The following is a 9,983-nucleotide window of genomic DNA, read 5'->3' as shown; positions in this document are numbered from 1 at the left end:
AGCACTCTGCTCATCCTCATGGCCCTTCTCTGGACACCTTTGTGGTGAAGGCACATTATGCCCAGATATTGAATCTTGTCCCAGCATGTGGACAAGTTCCCCCTCTTTCATGAGGGAAACAAAGGCCAAGTCATTAGCCAGGCCAGCACGGAGCACTGCACACACCCAGAGCATGGGATGCTTGTGCTAATACCAAACATGGCATAATTCCAGCTTCACGCTTCCTGTAGGCTGAAGCCAGTGGTTTACAAGAGTGCCCATTGTTCAAATCCAGTGTCGAGGAACCTATAAGTATTACCCCAGTTGGTAAACATGTTGCCCCCTCCTTCACTTTTGTTTCTCTCCTTGCTCGAGAGGACGAAGCTCGTGCCATAGCCTCTGTCATTGAGCTCATTGCTATTAAGTCTTCTCTCTCATATACGCAAGCAAACTCGTAGCCTCTGCACGACGAGGAGAAACCAGCATCCAGGCAGGTCCATTGAGCCCTAGCCCTGAGAGTATCTCCAGAGGAGGGTTTAGCCAGATTTGGCAATGACGGAGGTTCTTGGAATCAATACGGCTGACCAATATGATCGGGTATTGATCCTTTATTGTTCCAGTATTGCAGGCCTATGGCTCAGGCCTATGGTGAAAGCATGGCACAGGAAAGCATGGAAGGAAAGGAGATAGGACAGGCAGGAGAAGAAGAAGTGGTGTGTAGCAAGGAAACTGCTACAATTTATATAACCTTGGTGTGCCTTGTTGGCATGGACTCATTGGTCCTCTATGAGTGACCACACATCACACTATTACAGATTATTGGTCCAACTACGGATGACACGCGAGGTTTGTTGATGCAGGTGCATGTCCTGTTGTCCCCAAGATAACTTACTATGTTTCTAGTTACCAGCGTCTTGTTTTAGTTACAGTGCTGCAGGCACAGCACTGTTTTGGCATACTGGTAGCTGGCTCTGCACTTATGCTGAGCATGGCCTACCACCATGTCAGGCTCCAGGCCTGCACTGCCAGATTGCTCACACCGCTCGTCACTGCTGTTCCCACAAATCCCCCTTTTTGTTTTTATGAGCAATCTGGTCAAGGGAGTTATTCTCATCCCATACAGGACACTAGCATACACAGGAGCAAGCAAGGTAAAGCTAAGCTGTATAGCAAAAGCAAGAGTTCTGTAGTGCAGCATGTCTAACAGACTGATGTAACCTGTACAAGGCACAAAGCTTAAGTTGAACTGGTTACAACGTTCTAACAGAGCTGGCATAATACATGGTCAAAGATAACAGACATTGTAAAGAAGAACTTAGATCTAAATAGTTCCAATCTTTACATTTCACTCCTCTCGTTGACAGAGAAGACTTGATTATGCCTGAACACATTGCATACAAAGATCAAGGCACAAATGTAATCCTTAGCACTGTCTTTTACAATCTGCCTTAGGATTATGTTGCATCTTTATTTTCTCTAGGATGGTCAAAATCATTAGTTGGGGGGTGATTTCAACCTACCACAACTAGCCCCTCACAGCCACCGTTTCCAGCCCTGGCCTCTCACCTCAGCTTGCATAGGTTCTTTGGACATGGACTCAGTAGCTCTACACTCCTTGTTTACATTTTAGGCATGAGATGTCAGCAGGGACATCATGGCTGTGAAGTGAGAGGAACCTGAGTGGGCACAAACTCCACCAGGTCTTCCCTGGGGTACCGAGGCAGCGGTGGTCAGAGAAGCCTCCCAGCCTTTGGCAGGGGCAGCAGGATGCCAGGGAAACTCTGCAAGTGCTGCAGGGCAGGGCCTGTGTGAGTGATGGGGAAAGACTCTGAACATGCTGAGGTGAGGAAGGAGTTCATGGGGCCAGCTCAGATGTGGACACCTGAGGGAGCTCTGACATCTCTGTGTGTGGCTGTGGTTTGACTGAGCACATTGAGCAGTAAGTTGATGCTGGACACAGAGAGCAGAAATGCAACCAACAGCCACGTGTGAGGAGGTGACACTGGCACAGGGGGGCAAAGTGGCCCAGAGCTGCAGAGCCAGTGGCTCTTTATTGCCATGTAGATGAATGTTACAGATGCACTTTCCCACAGCCTGCCTCCTTCAGCCACTGATTTATCTCCATTTCAGCAGGTGCCCTTCTCCCCAGCTGCCTTTCCCTGCATTTCAAAATGCAGCACTCTGCTGTTTTCTGCTCCCATCCTTTTCTCACACAGTTTGGAGGTGCAACATTGCTTATCACCTCCAGGGCCTCACAGACATGAAGGCCATCTAAACATTTGGTTATCACTTCCCTTTTGGGTTCCACATCTCCCCCTTCTTTGTTTTTTAATTCTGAGTCTATGGTATCCTGGTATCCAGTCCTGATTCAGATGTCTCCTGGTCTCATTTACACGTGGTCAGTCTCATAGCATAGGATCAGGCTTAGGTTGGTTGACTTCCAGCTTTGTAGGCACAGCCATCACTGCAGTCAGCTTTCATTTGGCTGTCCTCATTGCAGGCAGGGGATTTCAGGTGCATGGGACTTGTGGCAACCACAGGCTGCTTGGCCTGTTCTCCCCTCCTGGATGGCTCTCTTACAGCACAGAGATTCATCCCTTGTGTCGAGGTCTGGTATGGCCGTCTCCACCACTCAACACCTCTTGGGTTGCAGCTTCTAGCCAAGGCCAATCCAGTCTTGCCCTTGACCATGGGAGGAGAGGCTTGGTGGGTCCCAGCCCTTTCACCTGGTTGTTAACACAGAACCTCACCTGCCTGATCTGGTGACAAATGGCTATCAGGGCAAGGCAGAGGCAGATCCAGGTGAGCAGAAGAACCACATCAGGGTGTAGCAGTGGTTTTGAAGCTGCTGGTGGCTGTGGGCTTCCCAAGGGTGTTTTGCCTGACCATTTCTGCATGGTCAGCTGAGGTGCTGAACATTGCATCTCCACAAGAAGCATTTCAGACCTTAGCAGTATCCGATGGTGCAGATTCTCTCCTCCTCACCCAGCACAAAGCTCTCCTTAAACTGAATAAGGGAGAGACTCAGACCATGTTTTGCTCTTGTCTGCTATAACTTCTGGGAATGCTACAGGATCCTCATTTCTCTGTGCTTCCTTAAAACATGCACACCTCAGCCCCTGAAATGCCTCAGGCAGGGGAGGAGAGCTTCAGTAAAAACCTCAGCCAGGCAGCTGAGCAGAAGCAGCAGGGGGGCTGGAGGCACTTGTTGATTCTCCACTGGTGTCTGCACTCTTTCCATCCCAACTCTGCTCCTCTGGAGAAGCTGTGGGAATTGTATCTGTCTGCTGTGTTATGATTATGATTAATGAGAAACTAATAAGACCAATATGATATTAATAAAAATATTAATAATTATTTTATAAATATGGAAACTTGCCAAAAGCTTGCTGACAGATTTGATGTACAGCTGGAATATATATTTGCACTGGGAATGTACAATATTTAGGCAATATTTAGCAGTTCTAAGCAAACTGGACAAATAACTGGGAAAGGGAATCCCCAGCGCAATGTGGCACTTGACCACTGGGGGAGACTCCACAAAAGCTTTGCCAGCATGGTGAGTCAGACAGATAGGGAGAGATGCAGCATACAGATGGGCTTGGGATCGAGGCATGGACTTAACCATGGGCACTACACCCGTGAATGTGAAATGTGCGCTGCAGTGAAACAGCACAGCAGGTAAAGCCTTCATGGTAGTGGGGCAGTTGACAGACTGAATTTAGGGAGTAGAACCTCAAGCAATGCTCAGCTGATAGAAGGAAATGTTTTAGCTCTTGTGGGCCATATACCCTGGGAACAAACTGCAGCTGTGTAGAGAGCAAAAAACATTTAGCTAATTACCAATGAGCATTGTGACTCAGAGAAGTCAAGGACCTGAAAATAGGAGCTGGTAAACATTTCAATAGAGTCTTTTGTCTTCTCTCTGAACTTAGATAAGAGATGTGTGATCATTTGTCTTCTGTCTAACACCTGTCTGAGCCTTGCCAAGGGATGTGTGCGTCCTGGCATTTCCTCAGCAGCCAATCATGAGTCTGTACCTGTCACAGGGCCACATCTAATAACCAATCAGGAGTTGCTTTTGATTATGTTAGCCTAGAGAAAGAAAAGACTTTGTACAAGAAAGGAGACACTTTGCTTGCATCAAGCTTTGTCCCATCTCTCAATTGCAGTAGGCGATTGAGCTGAGATTAAATACAGGGAAGCCTGGCAGATTGCTTCCATCCCTGCCACAAACCTGCCAAGGCACAGGCTGTGTGCTTGCAGTCCTAGAAGCAACCACTGGATGGCTGGAAACATCTTCAGTGCCCCAGGCCACCACTCAGAACCCCACCCTGGGCCTTGAGAAACAGCTGCTGTGGCAACACAGCAGCCCAGGAAGAACTGAGTCAGGTAATGGAACTCATTCTCTAAACAGCCTCAGAGACACTTGCGCCAAGGAACAAAGCATCGAGTGGGAGCATCCCATCCCTTACCCTGCCCCAGCTGCCGGCAAAGTCGAGCGTTACGACAGCCTGCTAGAAACCACTCTGAAAGCAGTGGGAGGAAGGACCTCCCACCACTGGGATGCACATTTAGCACAAGCCACTTGACTGCCCGGTACCAGAGGATCTACTAACCAGATGTGTTCCTGTGTGACCTGCCCTAGGTGATCCTGCTTTGGCAGTGGGTTGGTCTTCATGATGATCTCTGGAGGTCCCTTCCAGCCCCTAACATTCTATGATTCTGTGATGCAGGCCAAGCTGCCACGTGCTGCAGAAGCTGATAAAGTTCCTGTGGTACACATAAAGAACATCCTGGGGAAGAAGGTTTGGGTTAGCCCTGCCCAAGGTCAAAGCAAACCCATTTGTGGGATTGCTTTTGCCCAAGGACCAGGATGCACCTGGTGAAGACTGCAGGAAGATGAAAAAGTTTCTTGTGTGCCACAGAACAATCTCACTCTGGGTGAGAATGCACAGAAAATTGTATGTGATGATGTGAACTGCTGGCAGCATGTGTGCCAGTTTAAGCACAGCCCTGGGCAGAATGGGTTGAGAAAAAACACCTGACACCAGGTGGGCAGAGACCTGGCACCCTCCCAGGGGGAGGGATCCCTGGCTCAAAGTCTGTTCCACTCCCACTTCCTGTCCCCAACCCTATTTCAGGGTTGGGGGGTGGTGATTTCTTTGCTCTCTCTCTCCTCCCGCCCTCATTTTGCCAACACCCTCTTGCTGCTCTTAGCTGTTTAACCACGTGGCTGGGGCCTGTTCCACACTGCTCCAGACTGCTAAGGGAACTACACCTAAAGAGAATCCATCCTGCACCCAGAGAATCCCTTGCAGCCATTCCTGGCTTTGTATATATTTTTATTTGCCCTTTTCCTTATAGTTTTGTAACCTTCCTTTTACTCACATGCCTTTTATTTTTTGTTGAACTTACCTTTTTGCTTCCAAAGCCATTCAAGAGTGTTCTTTCATAATTTTACCTCTCTTTTCTCCTCCTGCCTAATTTGCTTTCCCTACCAGGAAAAAAAGGACCAGGGGAAGCAACCTAAATCTGTTCCATTTGGGGCTTTGGGGCTCCAGGCAAAGCTTAAACCACAACAGAACTGTGTGGAACAAGGTGGGAAGTATGTAGTGGTTTGAAACTCACCAATATTCCCCACTAGCGGAATCACGAGTTTATGACACCCTGTGGCTGTAGGGGATTACCATCTGTGGTGGTTTTAGGCTGTGCTTTAAAAATTTGTTACAGGTTTTGAGCAGAAAAGTATAAATAAATCACTGTTTAGTGTAAAGAGGGAAACTAAAGTTTATTCTAAACAAACCCATTGGAGAATTATCTGCTACAAGGCTGCCTGTGCCAAAACAATCTTTGCTCTTTTCTGACCTCTTCTCTGCTTCCTTTGCTCAGCAGAGATTAATCTGCTGCTGACTGGCCTTGGCTGAATTATTTTGGTTAAGTCTAACCCCTGCTTTCTCTCTCCTCCTTTCTCTCTTGGGACAGGGAGTGGGGGCCGCAGTGGGAAGTCTTCCCTGGTCTCTGGCCAGGGGGTTTTGTGGTGTTTGCTAACTGTAAACATTGTAAATCCTGGGTTATTTTGTACCTATCCATTGCAGAGGGGAGTTTTGCCTGCAAATACAGCTTCATTTGCTTCCAACTGAGATGCCCTGGCAAAGTTAATGGGGGGAGAGGTGGATTTCAACCCATCACACCACCCTGTACGGCACTGCCACCGTGTGGGGCATTGCCATGCTGGAGAGGAATCTCTCGGTCGCTCTCTTGCTCTCCAGGCCTGGAGCAGGAGGCCGCAGTTTTGCTTGTTGCCAGCATTCTGGGCAGGGTTTTTCCTTTCTCTTTCTTTCTGTGTCATACAGACACTGATGGAAGCTGATACTGTTGTACTGGAGGAGTTAAATATTCTGTGTAAATCCAAATCTCTCTGCCTTTTGTTTTCCTCCTGTGGCAGTTTTCAGCTGATGCCTTAGAAATTTTCCACAGACCTTGAGTGGGAAGTGGCAGAATGTCAATAAATTACCCTTGGATGCAAAAGGAAAATAATGATGAGGTCTAAATAACCCCATGGGGCTGATAACTAACCTGAAGTTGGTTGTATAAACTCTCTCTTTCTCAGCTCTTTGCTCTAGCAGATACCAGCTGGTGGCTTTTGCTTGGCTGTGGCTGACCTTGGCTGCGTTCTGCTCAGGAGGGGAGGAGGGGAAAAATAATCCAAACCCCACTCACACCAAAGCCTTTGAACTCAGTCACACAAACCACAGTACCAGAAGCTGATAACTGTTGACAGACAACTCCTTAGACATTGCCAGAAGTCTTACACTGCCTAAAATCCAAGGCTCCCCCTGCTCTTCACAGAAGACGCTGAAATTATACCCATTGGGGTTCCCCCAGCCCTAGCAAGGGGAGCAACTCCCCAAGCCCAGGTGAGCGCACGGTCCTGCAAACTCATCCTGCTTCCACCAGCACAGAGCACCTCTGATTGGATTCTTCCCCTGCTCCAGAGGAACAGCCTGCCAGATACCAAACCCCATTTGAAAGGACACCTTCTCCATAGGTGATTCTTGTCTAGCCCTGCAGAGATCCAAGCAGAAGAGGAAGCCCCTCTGGGAAAATCTCTGACAGTGCCAGGGGTAGGTCCCACCTGCTCCAAGAGCTCAGCAGAGCCAGAGGAGACCTCACTGTCCAGCAGTTCTTGCTCCCAGGCTCTCTGGACCAGGGGAATCAGGGTTCATCAGGGTGCTGAGTGCCAACTGATGCTCTGCTCCCCAGGATCAGTTGAGACTCAAGAGCTGTGTCCTGGCTGGCTCACCAAGCTGACATAGTGCATTAACTTAATGACCCCACACCAACATGACCACTAAGCGGTATCCTTTATTACATCACACACAGCCTGCACTGGAGCTCTGCAAAAGGCTGGGAGCCCTGAGCAAGGCAACCACACTGCTCATGGAAGGCTGAACAAGACAGATGCATTACGAGGCTGAGAACACTCTTGGTCAGGAGGCAGGGGAGTGAGGAAAGAGAGTCAGCAGCAGGACTTGGAGATGGACAACCTCATCACACAGATCAGGTCATAGACAGCCCAAGCTACACACTGCTTCCAAAGACAAGGGAGAGAAGAGAGGCCTTGAGCACCTGCAGTGTCCACATAAGCAGGCAGCTGGCCCTGGGACAGGGCACACAAGAACTGCTCCAGCCCCCACTGCAGGAAGGGGCTGGAGGTGCTGGAGGGTGTCCAGAGAAGGGCCACGAGGAGGAGCAGAGGGCTGGAGCTGCTCTGCTATGAGGACAGACTGAGGGAGTTGGGGTTGTGCAGGCTGGAGAGGAGAAGGCTCCCAGGAGACCTTCTGGTGGCCTTCCAGGATCTGCTGGGGGCTCCAGGAAAGCTGGGGAGGGACTCTTGAGGGTGTCAGGGAGGGATAGGACTGGGGGGATGGAGCAAAAGTAGAAGTGGGGAGATTCAGATTGGATGTGAGGAAGAAGTTGTTCCCCAGGAGGGTGGTGAGAGCCTGGCACAGGTTACCCAGGGAGGTGGTAGAAGCCTCATCCCTGGAGGTGTTTAAGGCCAGGCTGGAGGTGGCTGTAAGCAACCTGCTCTGTTGTGAGGTGTCCCTGCCCATGGCAGGGGGTTGGAACTGGCTGAGCCTTGAGGTCCCTTCCAGCCCTGACAGTTCTGTGATCTACTCCACAAGAAATAGCTTTGTCTTTCTCCATCCCCTTTGAGGAGGTGCAGAGGATGTGCTCACAGCTTGGTTTGCCTGTGCCCAGCCTTTGCCATCAGAGAGATGAAGGCCTGCTTGGTGGGGGCCCTGCTCAACTAGTTCCTCCTTGAGGCTCTGAAGGTCTCTCTGGGTGGATTCCTTCATGTCCTGCACAGCTTTCTGTAGAGTTTCCATTTGGTGGGAGAGGTTCCAGGGCTCTGATGTGGTACTTCCTGTGAAGTAAACATTGTGTCACTGGGACACTGCTGGTACCTCCTTCAGGTACCTGGAGCTCATCTATCTGCCATGAAGATGCCCAAGAGCTCTGATTGAAGGCCCCTGCTAAAGCATCTTTCCCAGGGCTCTCCTGTGGGGGATTTCTCTCTCCTCGTTCCCCCTTAGAAATCTTCACCTCACAGGGACTCAATTGCACCTTGAAGGTGCCACCTGGAAAGGGTTTTCACTTGGCCCTCTGCCTGCTCAAAGTGTTCCCAGCAGAGCCCTGTGCTCAGGGGCATGGCCAGGCCCTGTTCCATGGAACTTCATCTCCTCCTTTCCCAGCAGCAGCAAAGGAAGCCCACTGCTTCCCCACCACCCAAAGGCACAGCCAGAGAAGGAGCCCAGGCCATGCTCCCTGCCAGGTGTTCCTTGAGGGAAGAACACTGCCCTGCCAAGATGCCAGCTGGCCAGAGCAGGGGCAGGGCAACTCCTTGCCTTAGAACCTGGGGAGGATGGGACTGCAGAGCCCAGACTGTGCTGGGAAAAGCTCCCTGCCCAGGCAGCTCTGCACACTGGCAGCCTGGAGTCCCAGACACCTGCCTGGGTGTGCAACATAACTAAGGACTCGCTGGAGGCCTTTGGGAGTGGCCATTTCTGGAGTGGGCAGTTGGCTTCATCTGCCTGTGGGGGGCCCTCAGGCATGGGAAGCCCCCCGGGCCGCCCGGCGCCGCAGGAGCGAGCCCCCCGGGCCGCCCGGCGCCGCAGGAGCGAGCCCCCCGGGCCGCCCGGCGCCGCAGGAGCGAGCCCCCCGGGCCGCCCGGCGCCGCAGGAGCGAGCCCCCCGGGCCGCCCGGCGCCGCAGGAGCGAGCCCCCCGGGCCGCCCGGCGCCGCAGGAGCGAGCCCCCCGGGCCGCCCGGCGCCGCAGGAGCGAGCCCCCCGGGCCGCCCGGCTCCTTGTTCCTAGGTGCTGTTGGTCCCTCCTGGCACTCACCGAAACTGAAAGTACGGTGTGAAGTATTTCCTGCAAAAGAGTTCAGAATAATTAGTGTCTTCCTCTTCCCATGGGATGGGAGAGGAGCTCACAGAGTCCCACCTTCCCCAGCTCTTTGCATGTACCCCAGGGTGCAACTGAGCAGAGCCTGTCCCTGTGCCCTCCCTCCTGCCCTCAGCTACCGATAGACATGGATCTGATCCCTCTCAGGCTTCTGCTCTCTCCAGACTAAACAGCCCCAGGCCTCTCAGCCTCTCCTCACCAGGCAGTGCTCCATTCCCTCCTGGTAGCCTCCCTTGGACTCTCTCCAGCAGACCTCTGTCCCTCCTGAACTGGGGAGCCCAGAACTGGATGCAATATTCCAGGTGAGGTCTCACCAGGGCAGTGTAGAGGGGGAGGGAGAACCTCCCTGGATCTGCTGGACACACTCCTAATGCACCCCAGGACCCCCTTGGCCTTCTTGGCCACCAGGGCACACTGCTGTCCCATGCAGAACTTGTTGCCCACCAGCACTCCCAGGTCCTTCTCCACAGGGCTGCTCCCCAGCAGATCCCCTCCCAGCCTGCCCTGCTGCAGTTGATTCTTCCTTCCCAGCTG

Source organism: Dryobates pubescens, unplaced genomic scaffold (genome assembly GCF_014839835.1).
Source record: "Dryobates pubescens isolate bDryPub1 unplaced genomic scaffold, bDryPub1.pri scaffold_63_arrow_ctg1, whole genome shotgun sequence".
Taxonomy (NCBI): Eukaryota; Metazoa; Chordata; class Aves; order Piciformes; family Picidae; genus Dryobates; species Dryobates pubescens.
Note: the sequence above shows the minus strand (reverse complement) of the source record.